General features: G+C 46.2%; 1 protein-coding gene across 5 annotated transcripts in view; it reads left to right on the forward strand.

Annotated features, from left to right (window-relative positions):
- The window catches only part of rab27b (RAB27B, member RAS oncogene family), a 182109-nt gene that overhangs the window by 100500 nt on the left and 57409 nt on the right, over positions 1-24200 (forward strand). The window contains exon 1 of one of the 5 annotated variants that reach the window (XM_078219819.1): positions 10958-11032. The exons of 3 other annotated variants lie outside the window; for them this stretch is intronic. The gene's annotated coding sequence lies outside the window, so the exon portion shown is untranslated. Of the gene's footprint in view, positions 1-10957; positions 11033-12032; positions 12052-24200 lie in introns of those variants that run through there. One more of the 5 variants, XM_078219853.1, reaches the window with a different exon arrangement.

Raw genomic sequence — 24200 nt, forward strand, 5'->3', positions numbered from 1 at the left:
CACCTGCAAGTTCCCCTCCAAGCCACTCACCATCCTGACTTGGAAATGTATCACCGTTCATTCACAGTCGCTGGGTCAAAATCCTGGAATTCCCTCCCTAATAGCATTGTGGGTCATCCCACAGAACATGGACTGCAGCGATTCGAGAAGGCAGCTCACCACCACCTTCTCAAGGGCAACTAGGAATGGGTAATAAATGCTGGCCAGTCAGTGACACCCATGAATGAACTTAAAAAAAACCAACACCCTGTACAATTGTGGCAAAACATCGCTATTCCTATATTCAAATCCTCTTGCTGTGAAGGCCAACATATCATTTGCCTTCTTTACTGCCTGCTGTACCTATGTACTTTCAGCAACTGATGCATGAGGACACCAAGGTCTTGCTATGTATCAAACTTTCTCAATTTAAACCAATTAAATAATAATCTGCCTTCCTATTATTGCAACTGAAATGGATAACCTCACAATTATCCACATTATACTGCATCTGCTATGCATATCCTCACTCATTCAGCCTGTCCAAATCATGCTGAAGCATCTCTTGCATCCTCCTCACAGTTTACACTCCCAACCAACTTTGTACCATCTGCCTGCCAATTGGTAAAAGTCCCATTCATGCCAACTCTTTGCATCCTATTTGCTAACCAACTCTCAGTCCAACTCAAGACACTATCCACAATTCCATGTGCTTTAACTTTACAAAAGTCTACTGTGTGAGAGCTTGTCAAAATCCCTCTGAAAGTCTAAATTAATCACATCCACCAGTTCTCCTTAGTTAACTCTACTGGTTGCATCATCAAAGAATTCCAATTGATTTGTCAAGCATGATTTTCCCATTGTAAATCCATGCTGACTTTGTCTGATTATACCACTGCCTTCCAAATGCTGTGCTATGAAATTCTTGATAATAGACTCTAGCAACTCCCCCTGTACTGACGTTAGGCTCACTGGTCTATAGTTCCTTTTTCTCTCTCCCTTTTTGAATAGCGGGTTTACATTAGCCATCCTCCAATCTGTAAGAACCATTCCAGAGTCCAAAGAATTTTGGAAAATGACCACCAATGGATCTATTATTTCCAGGGGCACTCCATTAAGAATTCTGGGATGCAGATTATCAGGCCCTGGAGATTTATCCACCTTCAATCCCATCAATTTGCGCAAAACCATTTCTCTACTAATACTGATTTCCTTCAGCTCCTCACTAAAACTCGTTTGCACCAGAATTTCTGGTGCATTATTTATGTCTTCCTTTGTGAAGACAGAAGCAAAGTACAAATTTAGCTCCTCAGCCATTTCTTTGTTCTCCGTTATGAATTCTCCTGTTTCTGATAATAAAGGGCCGACATACGTTTTTGTCAATCTTTTTCTCTTTATATACCTATAGAAACTTTTAGTCAGTTTTTATGCTCCCTGCTACCTTAATGTCATACTGTATTTTCCCCTTCTTAATCAATCCCTTGGTCTTTCTTTGCTGAATTTTAAAGTGCTTCCAATCCTCAAATCTATTTCTTTTTCTTGCCAATTTGTATGCTTCTTTGAATCTAATACTATCTCTGATTTCCCTTGTAAACTGCGGTTTGGCCACAGTTCCCTTTCCACTCTTGCTCCAAACAAAAATAAACAACTTCTGGAGTTCAACTATTCGTTCCTTAAATGCCTGCCATTGCCTGTCCACTGTCTTTCCTTTCAGTAATGTTTCCCAGTCCATCATAAGCAACCCATGTCTCATACCATCATAGTTACCTTTATTGAGATTCAGAACTCTGGTCTCAGAATCAACTATGTCGCTATTCACCTTGACAAAGGATTCTACCCTATTATGTTCACTCACCTCCAAGGGTTGTCTCACAACTAGATTGCCAACTAATCCTTTCTCATTGCATAACACCCAGTCCAAGCTTCTCACCAGCCAACTCATTTTCAATTCTGTGACTTGAAATAAACAGCACCCTGTTTTCTTTCCAGTTCCTCTTTGTTCCTTTAACTTCAGGCTCCCTCTTCATTTTTCGAGGTTCCTTAAGTAGCTGACCTTAAGATTCCTGGCTTTCTTAACAATTACACCATTGTATGTTTTTCCTTCCAGTAAAGCTGAGATGCTCCCTCACTAGCTACCCTGTCGCCAACTGCTCTAGCTTTCAGCTAAAACTAAAGAACAATTTTAAGTTTGCTGACAACACCACCGTAGTGGGTCGGATCTCAAACAATGACGAGGCAGAGTACAGGAACGAGATTGAGAATCTGGTGAACTGGTGCAGCAACAATAATCTCTCCCTCAATGTCAACAAAACGAAGGAGATTGTCACCGACTTCAGGAAGCGTAAAGGAGAACATGCCCCTCTCTACATCAATGGGGATGAAGTAGAAAGGGTCGAGAGCTTCAAGTTTTTAGGTGTCCAGATCACCAACAACCTGTCCTGGTCCCCCCATGCTGACAGTTAAGAAAGCCCACCAACGCCTCTACTTTCTCAGAAGACTAAGGAAATTTGGCATGTCAGCTACGATTCTCACTAACTTTTACAGATGTACCATAGAAAGCATTCTTTCTGGTTGTATCACAGCTTGGTACGGCTCCTGCTCTGCCCAAGACCGCAAGGAATTACAAAAGGTCGTGAATGTAGCCCAACCCATCATGCAAACCAGCCTCCCATCCATTGACTCTGTTTACACTTCCCACTGCCTCGGCAAATCAGCCAGCATAATTAAGGACCTCACGCACCCCGGTCATTCTCTCTTCCACCTTCTTCCTTCGGGAAAAAGATACAAAAGTCTGAGGTCACTCAATCGACTCAAGAACAGTTTCTTCCCTGCTGCTGTCAGACTTTTGAATGGATTTACCTTGCATTAAGTTGTTCTTTCTCTACATCCTAGCTTTGACTGTAACACTACATTCTGCACTGTCTCGTTTCCTTCTCTATGAACAGTATGTTTTGTATAGCATGCAAGAAACAATACTTTTCACTGTATGTTAATACATGTGACAATAATAAATCAAATCAAATCAAAGAACAGAGGAATTTTTTTTTCCCTTGTAAGGGCCCTAGTTGCTAAGTAACTACATTTATTCTTCATACCATCACTCCCTCTATCACAGTTGGAACTTAACACATACAAACATTGTTGGTTGAGCATGAATTTAACTATAGGTTTTCCCTTTCCAGGCAGAGGAACATTAAATTAAACCCACTGAAAACAATATCTTGTTTCCAATGTTTACCAATACAAATATAAATTCCTTAAAACTACCTTTAGTTTCCTCACACAGGTTATGTGCTGTAAGCTCACCAAGAGGAACCCCCCTGCTTATCAGCTCTTTATTTGATCACTGTCGTGGCATTGTGTCTTCAAAGTTGTTCTACTCAGTCAGCAGATCGTGGTTTAGCTCTCTCTGGCGCTGCGGCTTTGTTGTGTTTTTACCAAAACGTCAAGGATATCACATGCCATGTAGCAACATCTAAGACTGTTCACTATGTCTGTTTGCAGAAGAATAGGATCCCAAGAGTGCAGAATGAGGCTAATCAGCCCATCCAGTCTGCACCAACAATAATCCCATCCAGGCCCTGTCCCCATAACCCCACATATTAACCCCGCTAAGGCTGACACTAAGGGGCAATTTAGCAGGGTCAATCAACCTAACCTGCAGATCTTTGTGGGAGAAAACCGGACCAGCCGGAGGAAACCCACGCAGACATGGGGAGAACGTGCAAACTCCACACAATCACCCAAGGCCGCAATTGAACCCAGGTCCCTGGCACTGTGAGACAGCAGTGCTAACCACTGTGCCACCGTGCCACTCATCATACCTGTACTTAATCTTGTTGCCAGACTGAGCAGCAGCACGTCATTTAGAAGGAAGCACTGCCTCACACCATGTTGTGTTTTTATAAAGATACAAATCACCAATCACTCATACAGGATTGGGTAAACACATTGCAGGTTCATTTATAAAAGTAAAGTAAAGTTTATTTATTAGTCACAGGGAAGGCTTACATTAACACTGCAATGAAGTTACTGTGAAATTCCCCTAGTCGCCACAGTCCGGCGCCTGTTCGGCTCAATGCACCTAACCAGCATGCCTTTCAGAGTGTGGGAGGAAACTGGAGCACCCGGAGGAAACCCACACAGACACGGGGAGAACATGCAAACTCCACATAGACAGTGACCCAAGCCAAGAATCGAACCTGGGTCCCTGGCACTGTGAGGCAGCATGCTAACCACTGTGCCATCGTGCCAGTGGCATATTAAACTAATTTTTCTGGGAGAAATATACATGGTGATGCACCATCAATCGAGCAAAGACTAGTTTGTATGCAAGAACAAATAGGCTTTTATTAGCAAAAGACTTGGAGCACACCCATGCCGATGAACTGGTCCAGACTGAGGCAGGGGGGTGGGGAGCAGTCGCCTTTATACCTGGACCGGGGGGGTGGGGGGGGGGTCTCGTGTAGGGCCGGCAGGGATGTGTCCAGGCAAGTCACACACACAGGCAATAAGCTAACAGTGGTTTACCACATTCACCCCTGTTTAAAAAAGAGTCCAGCGGGGGTGAGGTGGGTGGAACGATATTTACAGAATTACAAATTTAGTCTCTCTGGGGGCTTGATCTGCCGCTGCGACCGCCATAGTGTCGGTTGTGGTGTTGGTTCAGGTGGCCGCGTTGTCGGTTTAGGCGCCAGGTCGTAGTCGCTCGAGTCGTCTGTAGTCCCTTCAGATTGTCGGGTGTTTGGTGGCGGCTCCTGGGGCTCAGGTGTGCTGTAAATGGGGGGTAGGGGAGCGTGCTGTGGCCCTGGTGCTGTATGGACAACGTTGGGGGTGTGGGGTTGTGGGTCGTAGTGGTCCCTGGGGCACCTGCGGGTGCCAGGTCTCGAATAGAGACCGTGTCCTCCCGCCCGTCGAGTACGCCACATAGGCGTATTGGGGGTTGGCGTGGAGGAGTTGAACCCTTTCGACCAGGGGGTCCGACTTATGGGTCCTCACGTGCTTCCGGAGCAGGACAGGGCCTGGGGACATCAGTCATGATGGTAGTGAGGTCCCCGAGGAGGACTTTCTAGGAAAACAAACATCCTTTTGTGAGGGGTAGCATTGGTAGCTGTGCAGAGGAGTGATCTAATCGAGTGTAGTGCATCAGGGAGGACCTCTTGCCAGTGGGTGACTGGAAGACCTTTAGATCTCAGAGCTAGTAAAACGGCCTTCCAGACTGTCACGTTCTCCCCCTCTACCTGTCCGTTCCCCCTGGGGTTGTAGCTGGTGGTCCTACTCGAGGCTATGCCTTTGGAGAGCAGGTACTGTCGCAGCTCATCACCCATAAAGGAGGATCCCCGGTCACTATGGATATAGCTAGGGAAACCGAACATGGTGAAGAGGCTGTGCAGGGCCCTGACGACCATGGCCGAGGTCATATCTGGGCAGGGAATAGCGAAGGGGAAACGTGAATATTCATCAATGACGTTGAGGAAGTATATGTTGCGGTCAGAAGAGGGGAGGGGGCCCTTGAAGTCGACGCCTAGGCGTTCGAAAGGGCGGGTGGCTTTTATGAGGTGTGCTCTGTCTGGCCGAAAGAAGTGCGGCTTGCACTCTGCGCAGACCTGGCAGTGTTTAGTTATGGACCTGACTTCTTCAATGGAGTAGGGCAGGTTATGGGCTTTAATGAAGTGAAAAAACCTGGTGATCCCCGGGTGGCAGAGGTCGTTGTGGAGAGTCTGCAATTGGTCTATTTGTGCGCTGGCACGTATTCCCCGGGACAGGGCGTCTGGGGGCTCATTGAGCTTCCCGGGTCGGTATAAGATTTCGTAATTGTAGGTGGAGAGCTCGATTCTCCACCTCAATATTTTATCGTTTTTGATCTTGCCCCGCTGCGTGTTATTAAACATGAATGCAACTGACTGTTGGTCCGTGAGTAAGGTGAATCGTTTACCAGCTAAGTAGTGGCGCCAGTGCTGTACAGCTTCCACTATGGCTTGGGCCTCCTTTTTGACAGAGGAGTGTCGAATTTCAGGGCCTTGGAGGGTTCGTGAGAAGGCCACAGGTCTGCCAGCCTGGTTAAGGGTGGCGGCTAAGGCGAAGTCAGACGCATCGCTCTCCACCTGGAACGGGATGGATTCGTCTACAAAGTGCATCATGGCCTTCGCGATGTCTGCTTTGATGCGGTCGAAGGCCAGACGGGCCTCTGCCGTCAGGGGAAAAGAGGTGGATTTGATGAGCGGATGGGCTTTATCCGCATAATTGGGGACCCACTAGGCGTAATACGTGAAGAGGCCCAGGCATCTCCTCAGTGCTTTGAGGCTGGTGAGGAGGGGGAGTTCCAGGGGCGGACGCATGCGGTCGGGATCGGGACCGGTGACCCCGTTTTCCACAACACAACCAAGGATGGCGAGGCGGTGTGTGCGGAATACGCACTTCTCATTATAGTTCAGATTTAGGAGTGTGGCGGTGAGGAGGAATTTGTGGAGGTTGGTGTCGTGGTCCTGCTGATCATGGCCGCAGATGGTGACGTTATCCAGGTACGGGAAGGTGGCCCGCAGCCCATTCTGGTCTACCATTCAAACAAAGAACAAAGAACAGTACAGCACAGGAAACAGGCCCTTCGGCCCTCCAAGCCTGTGCCGCTCCTTGGTCCAACTAGACCAATCGTTTGTATCCCTCCATTCCCAGGCTGCTCATGTGACTATCCAGGTAAGTCTTAAACGATGTCAGCGTGCCTGCCTCCACCACCCTACTTGGCAGCGCATTCCAGGCCCCCACCACCCTCTGTGTAAAAAACGTCCCTCTGATGTCTGAGTTATACTTCGCCCCTCTCACCTTGAGCCCGTGACCCCTCGTGATCGTCACCTCCGACCTGGGAAAAAGCTTCCCACTGTTCACCCTATCTATACCCTTCATAATCTTGTATACCTCTATTAGATCTCCCCTCATTCTCCGTCTTTCCAAGGAGAACAACCCCAGTCTACCCAATCCCTCCTCATAGCTAAGACCCTCCATACCAGGCAACATCCTGGTAAACCTTCTCTGCACTCTCTCCAATGCCTCCACGTCCTTCTGGTAGTGCGGCGACCAGAACTGGGCGCAGTACTCCAAATGCGGCCTAACCAGCGTTCTATACAGCTGCATCATCAGACTCCAGCTTTTATACTCTATACCCCGTCCTATAAAGGCAAGCATATCATATGCCTTCTTCACCACCTTCTCCACCTGTGTTGCCACCTTCAAGGATTTGTGGACTTGCACACCTAGGTCCCTCTGTGTTTCTATACTCCTGATGACTCTGCCATTTATTGCATAACTCCTCCCTACATTATTTCTTCCAAAATGCATCACTTCGCATTTATCCGGATTAAATTCCATCTGCCACCTCTCCGCCCAATTTTCCAGCCTATCTATATCCTGCTGTATTGCCCGACAATGCTCTTCGCTATCCGCAATTCCAGCCATCTTTGTGTCATCCGCAAACTTGCTGATTACACCAGTTACACCTTCGGTCCATCTCACGCTGGAAAACCGAGACCCCGTTGGTGATGCCGAAGGGGACCCTAAGAAAGTGATAGAGGCGGCCATCCGCCTCGAAGGCAGTATATTGGCGGTCCTCCGGGCGGATAGGGAGCTGGTGGTATGCAGATTTTAAGTCGATGGTGGAGAACACCCGATATTGCGCAATCTGATTAACCATGTCAGATATGCTGGGAAGGGGGTACGCGTCCAGCTGCGTGTATCGGTTAATGGTCTGACTGTAGTCAATGACCATGCGATGTTTCTCCCCAGTTTTAACAACTACTACTTGGGCTCTCCAGGGGCTGGTACTGGCCTCAATGATCCCCTCCCCTAGGAGCCGTTGTACTTCTGACCTGATAAAAGCCCTGTCTCCAGCACTGTACCGTCTGCTCTTGGTGGCGATGGGCTTGCAGTCGGGGGTGAGATTTTCAAACAGTGAGGGAGGGGCGACTTTAAGGGTCGAGAGGCTGCAGGTGGTGCGCGGTGGGCGATCTAAGAACTGCTGATTGCAAACGGAGAGCGGGGGAAAAGGTCCATTATACTCCATGGTGACGCTCTTAAGGTGACTCAGGAAATCTAGCCCCAGGAGTACGGCAGCGCAGAGTTGTGGCAGCATGAGGAGCCTGAAATTTTTGTACACTGTGCCCCGTACAGTCAGGGTCGCCACGCAGTACCCGAGGACATCCACCGAGTGGGACTTTGAAGCCTTGGAGATCGTTTGCTTCACTGGCAGTAAAGAAAGGACGTAGCAACGCAATGTGTTAGGGTGAATAAAGCTCTCCGTACTCCCACAGTCAAACAAACAGTTTGTAATGTGACCGTTTACCTCAATGTCCATCATGGACCTGGCGAGTTGGTGAGGCCTGGATTGGTCCAGCGTAATCGAAGCCACCGTTGGATTTTGCGAGTAGTCGCACGCGGCTGACGACGTCCAAGATGGCGGCCCGCATGGCCCACACGCGGCTGATGGTGTCCAAGATGGCGGCCCGCACGGCCCACACGCGGCTGATGACGTCCAAGATGGCGGCCCCCACGGCTCACACGCTGCTACCGGTGCCCAAGATGGCGGCCCCCGCGGGTCGCATGCGGTGCTACTGGGCTTGGAGGTGGATTTCGCTCTGTATGCCTTCACGTAATGGCCCTCCTTTCCACACCCGGAGCAGATCGCATCCTTCGCCGGGCAGCGTTGTCGGGGGTGCTTCCCCAGGCCGCAGAAGTAGCACTTCGGGCCTCCGGAGACTGCCGCAGTGGTCGGGTCATTGGTGGGACGTGGCGTAGGCCTGCGGCCCTCCTGAGTACGGAGGTGGCGGCAGCCGTGGTGTCCACGATGCGCCCCCGTGGTCGGGGGTGTAGGCCTCGAGATTACGGAAGGCCACCTCTAACGAGTCGGCAAGCGCCACAGTCTTTTGTAGGTCCAGCCCACCCTGTTCCAGTAGTCGTTGTCGGATATAGTTTCACCTGATACCCGTGACATTGGCATCTCTGATTAAGTCCTCAGTGTTTTGGGCGGTTGTTACGGTCTTGCAGTTGCAGGCCCTGCCAAGTGCTCGCAACGCACGCAGGAATTGATCACCCGATTCTCCTGGCTGTTGTCTGCGAGTAGCCAGAAGATGTCTGGTATAGATTTCATTGGACTGTTTGTTGTACTGGCCTTTTAAAAGTTCGATTGCATCCACGCAAGTTTCAGCGTCTCTAATCATCGAGAATACTTGATCGCTTACCCGGGCGTGGAGCACGTGTAGCTTGTCGGTTTCGGTCCGGACGACGGAGGAGGAGGTGAGGAAAGTTTCGAAACAGCGCAGCCAGTGATCGAAGCTGTTTGAGGCACCTACAGCTTGAGGGTCCAGTTCGAGTTTGTCAGGTTTTGGTATCTGCTCCATCCCAAAACTTTTGCTAATAAAATTGATGCACCATCAATCGAGCAAAGACTAGTTTGTATGCAAGAACAAATAGGCTTTTATTAGCAAAAGACTTGGAGCACACCCATGCTGATGAACTGGTCCAGACTGAGGCAGGGGGGTGGGGAGCAGTCGCCTTTATACCTGGACGGGGGGGGGGGGGGGCGGGGGGGGGGGCGGGGGGGGGGGGTGGAGGAGTCTCGGGTAGGGCCAGCAGGGATGTGTCCAGGCATGTCACATATACAGGTAATAAGCTAACAGTGGTTTACCACACATGGATAGAAAGCTTGAAAACGTCAGAACTGTCTGTGTGTGCTCTATTTCATAGCAAAAGTGAAACTAAAACAGATTGCAAGACACACTTCCTTTCCAGTGATGTCTTGCCGCTATCCCTTCATGGCATATTGGAGCAGCAGTTGTACAGGTCCCTTATGCCTTGCATTAATCCTCACCTTAACTGCACATGCGATTCGCTGTGATTATACGATTGAAGCAACAGCCTCAAAATGGTGGAGGCCTCGACCCAGGAGCTTCGGCTGGGTGGCACATGCTCTTCTCTCATTGTTATAACGCTCATAGTCCTGTAAAACTTGGAAAAGAGATGAGAGTAATAAATAAAAGGTATTTGCCTCTCCCAAGCAATGCCATGTGAAATCCCCAGGTTTGTATCAAAAGTTCCAATTTGTTTCTTAAAGGTACAGTAAGAAGTCTCACAACACCAGGTTAAAGTCCAACAGGTTTATTTGGCAGCACTAGCTTTCGGAGCCCCAAGCCCCTTCTTCAGGTGAGTGAGGACTCGTGTTCACAAACAGGGCATATAAAGACACAAACTCAATTTACAAGATAATGGGTGGAATGCGAGACTTTACAGGTAATCAAGTCTTAAAGGTACAGACAATGTGAGTGGAGAGAGGGTTAAGCACAGTAAGAAGTCTCACAACACCAGGTTAAAGTCCAACAGGTTTATTTGGTAGCAAATACCATAAGCTTACGGAGCGCTGCCCCTTCGTCAGATGGAGTGAAAATCTCCACATCGAGGGGGTTAAGCACAGGTTAAAGAGATGTGTATTGTCTCCAGCCAGGACAGTCAGTGAGATTTTGCAAGCTCAGGCAAGTCGTGGGGGTTACAGATAGTGTGACATGAATGAATTAAAGAATTGTCAGAATTTAAAGTCCTTTGACTGGCATTCAGATTTTACCCAACCTTTTAAAAATAATCTCAATTGATTTCTCTTACTCCAGGAAGAACATCACTTTCTGCTTTCTTTTGGGTGCAAAATGGTTCGTGAAATTTCTTAAAGGTCCTGTTGATAAAACTTGTCAGCACATTTTCCAAGCACCTAGTCGGGCTCTCAGTTTATTTTTCGGGGGCTGAAGGGGCAGGATTGGCCACGTTACTTAAATACCTTAGAAATGTTAATTTGGGACCTGACTTCCTCCATGCAGGTAAACCTGTCATGTGTGTCCATGTACACATTATAGAAACAATTGGCCTGAGGTGTGTTTCTCAAATTGCTGCTGAAAGCCACACCTCCCTGCTCTGTGCAAAGGCGGATATTGTTCACTGCACAGTCAGAGGTGGAGCCTTCACTGACACCTCTCTTACCTGCAGAGCCTACAGGAGAAAAGCTAGAGTGTTCCTGGGCACAGTAAGTCTTTTGTCTTAAATATCCTTAAAAACGTTGATACCTCTGGTCGGCTGCCTGGTATCGTTTCGCACTGGTTCCCGGTTGGACAGTTAAAGTGAACTTGTCTCATTAACTAATGTTTCTAATAACCTAACATTTACACATTAGTGGTTTAGTGAGCATTAGGTCTACATCTGCTAATTCAGGAATGCATGCATTCCTCTTTTTATATGACTGACTGTCGTGTAATTAGTTTGGTGCCTTCACTGACCATTTTGCACCCAAAAGAAAGCAGATGTTTTTCCTGGAGTAAGAGAAATCAATTGAGATTATTTTTAAAAGGTTGGGTAAAATCTGAATGCCAGTCAAAGGACTTTAAATTCTGACAAGCCCTAACTTGTATTTAGCTTGCTCAATGAAAAAAGTACAGGATTCGTTCAGGAGTAGGCTATCCTGTGCTGGAGCAGTCACACATGTACAGACTGTTCCTGGAGCTTTCTACAGTGTAGTCATTTTTCCCCTTCCCAATTCTGTTTATTTTTATCTGTCTGTTATCTGATTTTCCAGTAGACGCTGTGCTGTGTAAGTGCTTCCTGATCCGGAATACTTGGTTGAAATTTGGGGAGCCCGCCCTCTACAGGAAGGTGGATCCTGTAGGATCCCAGGAAGAGTGCTGATACTCTAACATGCAAATTGTCCTATTTTCATCTGAATTTTATATTTGCATGTAAAATGAAAAGGAAAAGAACCGTATGTGCCAGAAATCTGAAATAAAAGCTGAAAATCATGAAATACATAGGAGACCAGTCAGCATAACAGGTTATTGGCATGTTAGCTGCATATTTTAATTCATTGATGAGATGTGAGCATTTTTTATTGCCCATTCCCAGTTGCGCTGTGCAGGTGATTGTGAGTCTCGTCCTTCAACCGCTGATATCCAGTGTTATTGCTTGATGTAGCTAAGTGACCTAACTAGACCATTTCAGAGACAGGAGTCAACTACATTGACTGGGGCTGGAGTTACATATTGGCTGAATCAGGTGAGGACAGTAGGTTTCCTTTCCTAGAGAACATTAGTGAATCAGTTAATGTCAATCTTGACAGGCTCATGGTCACTTTTGCTAATCCCAGCCTTGTTTTCGAAATGCAATTCAAATGCAGTAAAATTATAACTCATTTCGCAGGTTCTCCCAAATACTTTCCCCAGTAACCACCACAACCAGGGAAAGTGGCTGAGGCAGGTACAATAGCAGCATTTAAAAAGCATTTGGATAAGTACATGGATGGGAAAGAACTGGAGCGATATGGGTCAAGCACGGGCAATTGGGGTTAGCTGGGAAGGCACCATGATTGGCTGGACTGTTTGGGCCGAAGGGCCTGTTTCCATGCTGTATTGCTCCATGATTCTATGGGCAGGATTTTGCGGCCGTAATGCCCCAAAACCGGAAAATCCCGCCCGGGGTCAGCGGACCTTTGCATGCTTCCCCCCGCCTGTTACAATTCCTGTGGGGGGCAGGATGGGAAGATTCCTCCCTATGACTCTATAACACCACTGTGACCCATAGAAAATAAATATGCAATAACATTTGCTGACCTGTGTATTTTCATATTTTAGAAATCGATACTTTTATGAACATAACCACAATTTATAAAGTTGTAGTGGCTACATTTTAAAATTAAATTAAATTTGAAATTAGCTTTCCCCTAAGCCTAAATCTCTATCTCAGATTTTGGGTCTTACAGAACTGATTGATTTGTGCAATGAAGCGCGGCTCTAGAGAAGCTGCCTAGTACTTACCAGCGAAGTGTTAACCCTAGTTACTGATGAATCTAGCTGGTTCGGATGACTGCCAGGGTCATGCAGGTTATTTGAGCAGTTGATCTGGGAACATGCCGTATTACGATCTGCTGCCATGTCGGCGCAGCGTCACAATGGCTGAATTTGAAGTGTGGGAAATGTGCGTATTGTTGGTACAGGCCATATGGGAGAGTGAGGTGTGAAATGCAGAGGTTATTTTTGTATGCTAAGTAATGTGGGGAACGCTTGTGTTGAAAAAGATGGTACATGCTTTGCGTTTCGTGGCACCAAGCCAGATCTCACACACTTTGTTACTCCCTTTATTCTATAGATCAACAATGCACTGTTAACCTTATTTTCAGAAGAGTTCCCACTACAGCACAGTGGCACAGTGGTTAGCATTGCTGCCAGTGCCAGAGACCTGGGTTCAATTCTGGTCTTGGGTGACTGTCTACGTGGAGTTTGCACATCCTTCCTGTGTCTGTGTGGGTTTCCTCCGAGCGCTCCAGTTTCCTCCCACAGTTCAAAGATGCATGGGTTAGGTGCATTGGCCATGTTCATTTGCTCCTTAATGTCAAGGGGATTAACAGGGTAAATACGTGAGTTTACGGTGATAGGGCCTGGGTGGGATTGTTGTTGGTGCTGGCATGATGGGCCAAATGACCTTTATCACTTTATCCGGCAACCCATTCCACACTCCCACCACTCTCTGCGTGAAGAAGCCCCCCCTAATATTCCCTTTAAACTTTTAAAAGTGATATTTCAGCAAGGCCTTTGACAAGGTCCCTCATGGGAGGTGAGTTAGGAAGGTTCAGTCGCTAGGTATACATGGGGAGGTAGTAAATTGGATAAGACACTGACTCAATGGAAGAAGCCAGAGAGTGGTTGTGGAGGATTGCTTCTCTGAGTGGAGGCCTGTGACTAGTGGTGTGCCGCAGGGATCGGTGTTGGGGCCATTGTTGTTTGTCATCTATATCAATGATCTGGATGATAATGTGGTCAATTGGATCAGCAAGTTTGCTGATGATACAAAGATTGGAGGTGTAGTGGACAGTGAGGAAGGTTTTCAAAGCTTGCAGAGGGATTTGGACCAACTAGAAAAATGGGCTGAAAAATGGCAAATGGAATTTAACGCAGACAAGTGTGAGATATTGCACTTTGGAAGGACAAACCAAAGTAGAACGTACAGGGTAAATGGTAGGACTCTGAAGAGTGCAGTTGAACAGAGGGATCTGGGAATACAGGTACAGAATTCCCTAAAAGTGACGTCACAGGTGGATAGAGTCATAAAGAGTGCCTTTGGTACATTGGCCTTTATAAATCGGAGTATCGAGTATAAAAGTTGGAGTGTTATGGTAAGGTTATTTAAGGCATTGGTGAGGCCGAATTTGGAGTATTGTGTACAGTTTTGGTCACCTAGTTACAGGAAGGATGTAAATAAGATTGAAAGAGTGCAGAGAAGGTTCACAAGGATGTTGCCGGGACTTGAGAAGCTGAGTTACAGGGAGAGATTGAATAGGTTGGGACTTTATTGCCTGGAGCGTAGAAGATTGAGGGGAGATTTGATAGAGGTGTATAAGATTTTGATGGGTATAGATAGAGTGAATGCAAGCAGGCTTTTTCCGCTGAGGCTAGGGGAGAAAAAGACCAGAGGGCATGGGTTAAGGGTGAAAGGAGAAAAGTTTAAAGGGAATATTAGGGGGGGCTTCTTCACACAGAGAGTGGTGGGAGTGTGGAATGGGCTGCCGGATAAAGTGATAAATGCGGGGTCACTTTTAACATTTAAGAAAAACTTGGACGGGTTCATGGATGAGAGGGGTGTGGAGGGATATGGTCCAAGTGCAGGTCAGTGGGACTAGGCATAAAATGGTTCGGCACAGACAAGAAGGGCCAAAAGGCCTGTTTCTGAGCTGTAATTTTCTATGGTTCTATTTTCTATGACCTCCTTCTTCAGTGTAGGGATTCTTTGACACTACAACTTTAATGTGCTGTAGGCTTTTCTTTCCTCTTTAACAAATGGTAAGAAAATATTAGGTAATACAATTTATGTTATGACAAGCCCATTGACAACTATTTGAGCTGCATATACTTTTTTTTCCTGATCTTTTATCTTTGTGAAGTCCCATGGTCCACTGAATGAGGGTGGCACGGTGGCACGTGGGTGGCATGGTGGCACAGTGGTAAGCACTACTGCCTCACAGCACCAGGAACCTAGGTTCGATTTACGGGCTTGGGCATTGTCTGTGTGGAGTTAGCACGTTCTCCCCATGTCTGCATGGGTTTCCTCCGGGTGCTCCGGTTTCCTCCCACAGGCTGAAAGACGTGCTGGTTAGGTGCATTGACCCCAACAGGCGCCGGAGTGTGGCGACTTGGGTAATTTCACAGTAACTTCATTGCAGTGTTAATGTAAGGCTTACTTGTGACTAATAAATAAATAAACTTTAAAAAAATGTTCAGCATGCCTCCTCGTTTTCATGTAAGGCTTATGTTACACTGCTTTTGAAGTCCACATTTTTGAAGCCCAAAAAAAACCCATCTGCTTCATTCCTCAGCCTTTTCTGTATAAAATAGGAACACATATTGGAACTGAGCCAGACCTACAAAAATGATCAGCCATGGTCATAATGAAGGGCGGAGCAGGCTCCATAGAATCCCTACAGTGCAGAAGGAGGCCGTTCAGCCCATCGAGTCTGCACCGACCACAATCCCACCCAGGCCCTATTCCCGTAACTCCATGTATTTACCCTAGCTGTTCCCCCTGACACTAAGGGGCAATTTAGCATGGCCAATCAACCTAACCCGCACATCTTTGGACTGTGGGAGGAAACCGGAGCACCCAGAGGAAACCCACGCAGACACAGGGAGAACGTGCAAACTCCACACAGACAGTGACCCAAGCCAGGAATCGAACCCGGGTCCCTGGCGCTGTGAGGCAGCAGTGCTAACCATTGTGCTGCCGGGCTTGACGGGCTGAATGGCCTACTCCTGCTCCTATTTTCTATGTTTCTATGACAATACGCTGGGAGAGGATCCAGCCTTATTTTAAAATATTGGATAGATGGTTCCGGGGGGAAACCATACCAATACTTCTTGGGTAACACAAGGGAGAACCAAATCCCAGAATTGAACAGGAGTGTGTGCATCAGGAGTGTGTGCATGGTCCAATATTTTAAAACATCCTGGGAAAATGCTTGATTCTCAAACAGAAGAGTTTAATAGTTCAGATAGTTAGGGCAGAACATTTCTACATGGGGTGATCTGATAATGGAATTGCTCATTAGTCATGTTGCAGTATTACATTGTTAAATATCCATAACATCATTATAATAATTCAAGCCCGATATTAAAGATCAACAGCCATGATTTTGTCAGTTACACTACATCAAGAAAAGTGGTTATGGTCAGCCTGAAGATGCTTTTGTTTGTAAACAATAAAACTCTAATGCAATTTGTGTCAGTAATGTTATCTTCTGGTAATGATCCATGAAATATAATTCACTCACAAGAAAGCCAGCAGCCTTCAGCATATTTCTTACACTTTAACTCATCAAAAGTCATGGATCAGCAGAGACAGCAGGCAGTAAGGCAGGCAAACGGTATGTTGGCCTTCATAGTGGGAGAATTTGAGTGTAGAAATAGAGATGTTTTGATGCAATTGTATAGGGTGTTGGTGAAGCCACAGCTGGAGTATTGTGTGCAGTTTTGGTGTCCTTATCTGAGGAAGGATGTCCTTGCTATAGAGGAAGTGCAGCAGAACTCAGGCTGATTCCTGGGATGGCAGGACTCTCTGGAGTTTAGAATCTAGAGTGAGAAGGGATGTCATAGAAACTTATAAATTTCTAACACGATTACGCAGGGTAGGTTCAGAAAGAATGTTCCTGATGGTGGTTGGGTCCAGAACTAGGGGTCATAGTTTGAGGGGAAGGAGTCAACCTTTTAGGACTGAGGTGAGGAGAAATTCCTTCAGCTAGAGAGTGGAATCCACTACCACAGAAAGTAGTTGAGGCCAAAACGTGGTGTGATTTCAAGAAGAAATTAGATATATTTCTTGGGGCTAAAGGAATCAAGGGATTTGGAGGGAAGACGGGATCAGGATATTGAATTTGATAATCAGCCATGATCATCAAGGATGGCGGAGCAGGATTGAAGGGCCAAATAGCCTACTCCTGTTTCTATTTGCTATGTATGTTTCTATGTATGAATCATCGTGTGCCCTTTTGCAACATTAAGCCTTCTGGCCCATGCGCCACTCTAGCAAAGCAACTGCTGCCTAGTTATTTAAGTAGTCTTTGCAGTTTTGAATTTATGCAAGATTTTTGACTTGCTTTTTTCACTTTGCTTTTGGAATGCGGGCCTCGCTGGCAAGGCCAGCATTTCATGCCCATCCTTAATTGCCCTTGAGATGTTGGTGGTGAGCTGCGTCCTTGAACCGTTGCAGCCTATGCAGTGTAGGTACACCCAAAGTGCTGTTAGGAAGGAAGTTTCAGGATTTTAATCAGGTGGCAGTGAAGAAACAGTGAAAAACTTCTAAGCCAGGAAAGTGTATGACTTGGAGGAAAACTTGCAGGAAGCCAAAAATAACACTTTTCTTAATCTCAATTATCACCATTTTGGATAGATATTGAGTATAAAAAGGTTGTGTATGAGAGCAAATTGTTAGCCTTTATGATTCTGAGAATTAAAGTAAAAATGTATTTATTAGTCACAAGTAAGGCTTACATTAACCCTGCAATGAAGTTACTGTGAAATTCTCCTAGTCGCCACACTCCGGCGCCTGTTCGGGTAATGCAACTAACCAGCACGTCTTTCAGACTGTGGGAGGAAACCGGAGCAGCCGGAGGAAACCCACACAGACATGGGGAGAACGTGCAAACTCCACATAGACAGTGACCCAAGGACGGAATTGAACCCGGGTCCCTGGAGCTGCGAGGCAGCAGTGCTAACTATTATGCCACTGTGTCACCCTTAGACCAAGGGTCTAAACCCTTAGAATGGAACTAGACCCTTAGAATTAGACCAAGTTGTAGACACACAGCCTGGGGAAATAAAATGTTTTGCATGAGGTGTGAAAGGAGGATTTTGGAGAATTAGCTGGGAGAGACAATGCCCAAAATTTTACCGCCTCATCTGCTCTGGAATCAGGGTGGGCGAGGCTCGCTGAACAGAATTCTCCATTGGCCTCGAGTGGGATTTTATGAGCGTCGCCTGAGCAAGGTTATAAAATAGTGGTAAATGTGACTAATACTGAAATAATGGATGGAATTTTCAACTTTTGCACAGAGTGCTGCCTGAAGCAAGGAAACTGACGTGCAGCTCTCCAGCTACACAGCTGAGTTTTCTCTCCAAGTATTCCAGCACTATAAATCTGAAGGCGTGGTTTTCACCGTCACGGTAGTGGGGTGGGGCTTGCTGAAACTGGCAACACCAGCTCCACAGAGATCGTGGCACCATTTTTAAAGAGCTCTCTGACCTGTGCAAAACAAACTTACCATGCCCTCCCCTCCCCCCAGGATATGGGGAACCCCCACTCCCCCACACCATGGATAAGCGGACCACCCTCCCCCCGGCCACAAGCAATGGGGCAACCTCTCCCCATACATAAAGGGAACACCCCTGAATGGAGCTCCTCCCTGGCCTGGCAGTGCCAGTGTGGCAGAGCCAGTGTGGCATAGCCAGTGCACTGCCCAGGTATGTCCCTCTTTTGTCCCTGTGGTCTATACTTACCCATGTACCCGACGGGTTCCACTCGAACAGCTTCACGTTTTTAATAAGCAGCGAGGGGGGTGGGGGGGAATCTAAATGTGGGAGAGCATTTGGCAGGGAAGCTCACTATATTAAAATTTATTAAAGTAAAGTTAAAGTAAAGCTTATTTATTAGTCACAAGTAAGGCTTACATTAACACTGCAATGAAATTATTGTGAAATTCCCGTAGTTGTCACACTCTGGCACCTGTTCGGGTCAATGCACCTAAACAGCACGTCTTTCAGACTGTGGGAGGAAACCGGAGCACCTGGAGGAAACCCACACAGACACAGGGAATTAAAATGTATTAGGGGAAAATCAGAATCTTGTTTTCTGATTCTCGTGAGATTTTGAGCCCACATAACTGCGCTCATGGTTAACAAAGGCGCAGAATGGTCCCCAGTGTGTACAATAATAAAGGTGTTCAGTGACAAGATTGTGATGGCCATTACATCTGTTATACAGCTGAAGAGAATAACAGCTTGCATCTATATGGCATATTTAACATAGTTAAATATCCCAAGGCATTTCACAGGAACAAAGTCAGACTAAACAGTTTGCCATTTCATGAAACAACTGAATGAGTCTCAGCGGAAAACGAGAACTTGGAGGGTTGAAACCTCTGTGAGGAAATTCTTGAATGAAGTAGTGAAAGCAGGGAGCTAGATGCAGAGGCTGGTATGAAGGCAATGGAGCAGACTTGTGGTGGTTTTCATGACAAGTCTGGTTACAATGCTTGACAACCACATATTCATAGCATTCAAGCAGAGAAAGTCAATTCCCTTATATACAGCTCTATATACAAGTGTTTCAGTTCACATTACAGGCAATAAAAAGGGCCTTTACCAGCTATCCCACACATCAACCAGAAATTTTAAAAATGTTTATTATTGCAAGCTGAATGTTTGATATTCTAGCTCATCCATAATCTCTCTGCACCCAAATAGCTACTTCAAATGAATACTTAGTAAAATGGATAATTTATAACATAAGCCTCAATATTAACCCACCTCACATCAGGTAAGAGGAGGTTAGGGTATAGGTTAAAGACGAAAACATGCAAAGCTCAATTTAATGTATATGTGAGTGTCAAAATACTTACAGTGGCAGGTAGCACAGTCTTCGACTGCCCTACCTTGGTGAACATAGTAAGAAGTCTCACAACACCAGGTGAGGCTTCTTACTGAGTTTACCCCAGTCCAACGCCGGCATCTCCACATCATGACTATCTTGGTGAGACAAGAGCACAGTGAAATATTTAAGTTAGGTTTCCATGCTGCAATTAGAAATATGTTTTAAATTTAATGGTTGGAATTTTCCAACTGTTCTCGCCAGTAGGATCATCTGGTTGTGCTGAAGGCGAACTCCAGCCACAGCTTTCCCAACGGCAGGGAGTGCATTGACCGGGAAACCCCATTGACAATAGCGGGATCAGAAGGCTGCCACTGCAGAACACACTGTGGGGGGTGTGGAAATCTTGCCCAATAGTTGCCACTCTTGTTTCCCAGGTTCGGGAAGTTGGGCAGTGAAAGGAAGCCAAGAGCCAACTGCTCCAAAAGACCTAATGCAGCACTCCTTGTGGGTCAGGAGGAGCAAGAATACTTTGCCCGGTCACTCAAGGACACCTTCGAGGTCGATACTTTTCAAATCTTCTAGCCCCTGTCAAAATCACGGACCAATTCCCCACCCCCGCAAAATTAGCTCTGACCTGCAACCTGACCCCTTCCCCTGACCAAAACCGATGTCTATCTTCCCCCAGCAAGTCCCAATCCGTTGTCCACCCACCTCCCAATTGCTGGAGATCTCCTTGTCTTATGCAGGAATGTGAAATTCATAAACGCTATTGAAAGGGATCTTCATTTCCATTTATGGATGTAGCTAGAGGAAAATCAAGCAACAAGAACTTATATTTATATAGTTCCTTTAACATAATCAAACATCCCAAAGCACTTCACAGGAGCATTATATATCAAAACATGACACCGGCCAGAATTTTCTAGCCGTTCACGCCGGCAGGGTTCTCTGGTCCTGCTGCAGTGATGATGTGGAGATGCCGGCGTTGGACTGGGGTAAACACAGTAAGAAGCCTAACAACCTGCTGCATTGAACAGAGATTTGGCTGAGTGCCAAATTCTCCGTCCTTGCTTACAGCAGCGGCAGCAGGGTGTGAATCCGAGTCACATCAGAGGTTTCAGTCAGCTGACCAAAAGTGTGATCAATTATGTAGAATTTAACGCGTGCCTTAAAGGAGCAAAGGAAGATAGTGAGATGGAAAGGTGGAGGAAGGGTATTCCCAAGACTGGGGCTTTGGCAGCAGAAGGCATGGCCACCAATGGTAGAGCAATTAAAATCTGGATGCTAAAGAGACCTGAAATATATAAGCACAGATACCACAGAGAATTGCAGGACAGGAGATAGAGGGACAACAGATAGAGAGAATAAAGCCAATGAGAGCTTGGAAAACAAGATTGACAATCTTAAAATCAAGATATTGTGAGAGCAAATGTAAGCCACAGGGTGATAGATGAACAGAACTCGGTGCAGGTTAGATAAGCAGCGTTTTGGATTACCTCAGGTTTACATAGAGTAGAATATGAGAGACCAAAGTTTAAAGTTTATTTATTAGTGTTACAATTAGGCTTACGTTAACACTGCAATGAAGTCACTGTGAAAATCCACACTCCGGCGCTTGTTCGGGTCAATCCACCTAACCAGCACGTCTTTCAGACTGAGGGAGGAAACTGGAGCTCCCGGAGGAAACCCAGGTTGACACTGACACCCGGAGGAAACCCAGACAGACACGGGGAGAACGTGCGGACACCGCACAAACAATGACCCAAGGCAGGAATGGAACCCAGGTCCCTGGTGCTGTGAGGCAGCACCGCTACCTACTGTGCCACCATGCTGCCCCACTGTGCCACCAGCAGGAGGGCATTGAAATAATCATGTTTGGAGATAACAACGGCATAAATGAGAGTTTCCGCAGCAGATGAGTAATAGGTGGAGCAAAGTCACAGGTGGAAATAGATGGCCTTGGTGCAATCCCTTGCCTTAAACTTTATATCTGTTCAGTTGCCTGAACCACGAGGCTTAACTAATATAAGTTACAACTCGTGTTATATGTTATTCAGGAGAGTATTCGATAAGTTATATGATCTGTAACTTAATGTTATTAAAGTAACACGATTAAGACCTTGGTTCTATGTTCTGTCTGTTTTGTTGATAGTGATCATAATGATTGCAGAAGAGTTTTGAGTTCCTGGTTTCAATTTCAAAAGACCAGATTGTATTTTTGATCAAAAAGCAGACCATTTGCTTGATTTAATTAACAGCATAGTTGCTTTGACCACTTAGAACTGGTTTGTCCTGTTGTGAAGATGTATTTGTTGCAGATAGGACAATATTTCTTGGCAATCTGGTCAGTCACAAGTTTTTTAATGTGAAATATCTGCTGTCCTAGAGTCATACAGTACAGAAGAGGCCCTTCAGCCCATCGAGTCTGCACTGACAAAACAACACTAAATCTACACTCATCCCACTTTCCAGCATTTGGCCCATGACTTTGAATATGATGGCATTTCAAGTACTCATGCACGTACTTTTGTAAAGGGTGTAAAGTTTCCCGCCTCTACTGTCCTCCCAGGCAATGCATTCCAGACTCCCATCATCTTTAATGGATGCCCCAACAAATCCGCACTAAAAATAAACTTTGCCCCAACCCCCATGCAAACAATGGACCTCCCCACAAGCATCGATGCATTCTCCCCCCACCAAGCAAGTACTGGGGCATTCCCCTCACAGGCATCACCTTCCCCTTGCTCCCAAGCATTGCCCCCCTGCCTCACAGGCATAGGGGCATGCCCCTCTGCTCAATGCATTAGGGGAATCCTCCCCCTGTCCATTGGGGCTGCCAGGGGCCTGCCCTTGTCAGTGTCAACCTGGCAATGCTGTCACATTGGCATTGCTGCCAGGGTGGCACTGCCCGGCCATGTCCCTCACCACCTGGCGGCTATACGTACCCAGCATGTTTGTCATAACTCATTTTCTTATTTGAAAGCCAGTAGTGATTTGCGTCTGTGTGACATCACACCAACTGGGTGCGATGATACGATGAGGCCGTAAGTGGTTAAGCTTTGTAAGTTAATTTAAATTTATTCCAGAATATGCTAATCAGACTCACACCCTTCCTGGGCATGAACCTTATTGCATTATTGGAGGGGGCGGGGAAGATATTGCATTATTGGAGGGGGCGGGGAAGATTCCAAACCAAAATCCCACTGCCGCAAATCCCATTTTTGGCCTCTCGCAAGGTTTAGTGGCCATTATGGATTTATGTGCACAGCTAGCGTGGCCACTAGATTGGTTGAGAAGTCAGCTCTGATTGATCAAGATGTTGCCATGTAAAATGCACTATTTTTTCGCCCAGCTTTTCTTTCATTCAAAAAGATGCAATGCCTTGTCATGAACCTTTTAGCTGCACAGGTGAAGGCCATGCATCTGAATAAATGTAGCTTCTCGCAAGTATAAGTGAGCCACACTGCAAGTCCGGCTAATAATATTAAATGTGTTGATAATGTCATTCTTAGCACACTCAGGATTATTTAGCAAGTGCAGTTCAATCATGGAATCTCATCAAATGTTAGTCATTATATTCTGAGTTTTGTAACTATACTGTAATAACTGCAGTTCCAGTGACTGCTAAAGGCTTATCTAAACTAATATTCTAATATACCCTTACTTCTTAATAGGCTGGAATTTGTTAAGAAAAACTAAATAAATCCAGACTCTTATTGTATTTCAGTAGTTGCAATATTGTAGTAGTAACAAAATGTAATAGTCGGATTGTTTACAACCACAATCTGTAACCTCATGACCCAGTGAATCCCTCATTCTACCATTGTCATCAAGGCAGGAGATCAACTCTGCTTCAATAAAGAGTGCAGGGGAGTATGCCAGGAGCAGCATAAGGCATAAATGAGACGCCAACCTGGTGAAGCTACAAAACAGGACTACTTGCATGTCAACAGCAAAAGTAGCTAATAACAGACAGAGCTAAGCAATCCTACAACCAGAAAATCTGACTTAAACTCTGCAGTCCAGCAGCATCCAGCAGTAAATGGTGGTTGACAATTAAACAACTCACTGGAGTAAGAGGCCCAACCACTATCCCCATCCTTAATGATGGAGGAACCCAGCACATTGGTGTAAAAGATAAGGCTGAAGCATTTGCAATCATCTTCAGCTCAGAATGTTGAGTCGATGATCCATTTCAGTCTCTCCTGCAAATCACCAGCATCACAGATGTCTTCAACCAATTCAATTCACTTCACATAATATCAAGAAATGGCTGAAGGCACTGGATACTGCAAAGTCTATGGGCCCTGACAGTATTCTAGACTTGTGCCCCACAACTAACTGAAACTTAACCAAGCTCTTCCAGTACAGCTACAACACTGGCATCTACCCGGCAATGTGGAAAATTGCCCAGGTATGTCCTGTAGACAAAAAGCAGGACAAACCCAACCCAGTCAATTACCGCCCCATGAGTCTACTCTCGACCATCAGTAAAGTGATGGAAGGGGTCATCAAACAGCATTTACTCAGCAATAAACTGCTCACAAATGCTCAATTTGGGTTTTGCCAGAGTC

The sequence above is a fragment of the Mustelus asterias genome, chromosome 1, assembly GCF_964213995.1.
Source record: "Mustelus asterias chromosome 1, sMusAst1.hap1.1, whole genome shotgun sequence".
In the NCBI taxonomy this organism is placed as follows: domain Eukaryota; kingdom Metazoa; phylum Chordata; class Chondrichthyes; order Carcharhiniformes; family Triakidae; genus Mustelus; species Mustelus asterias.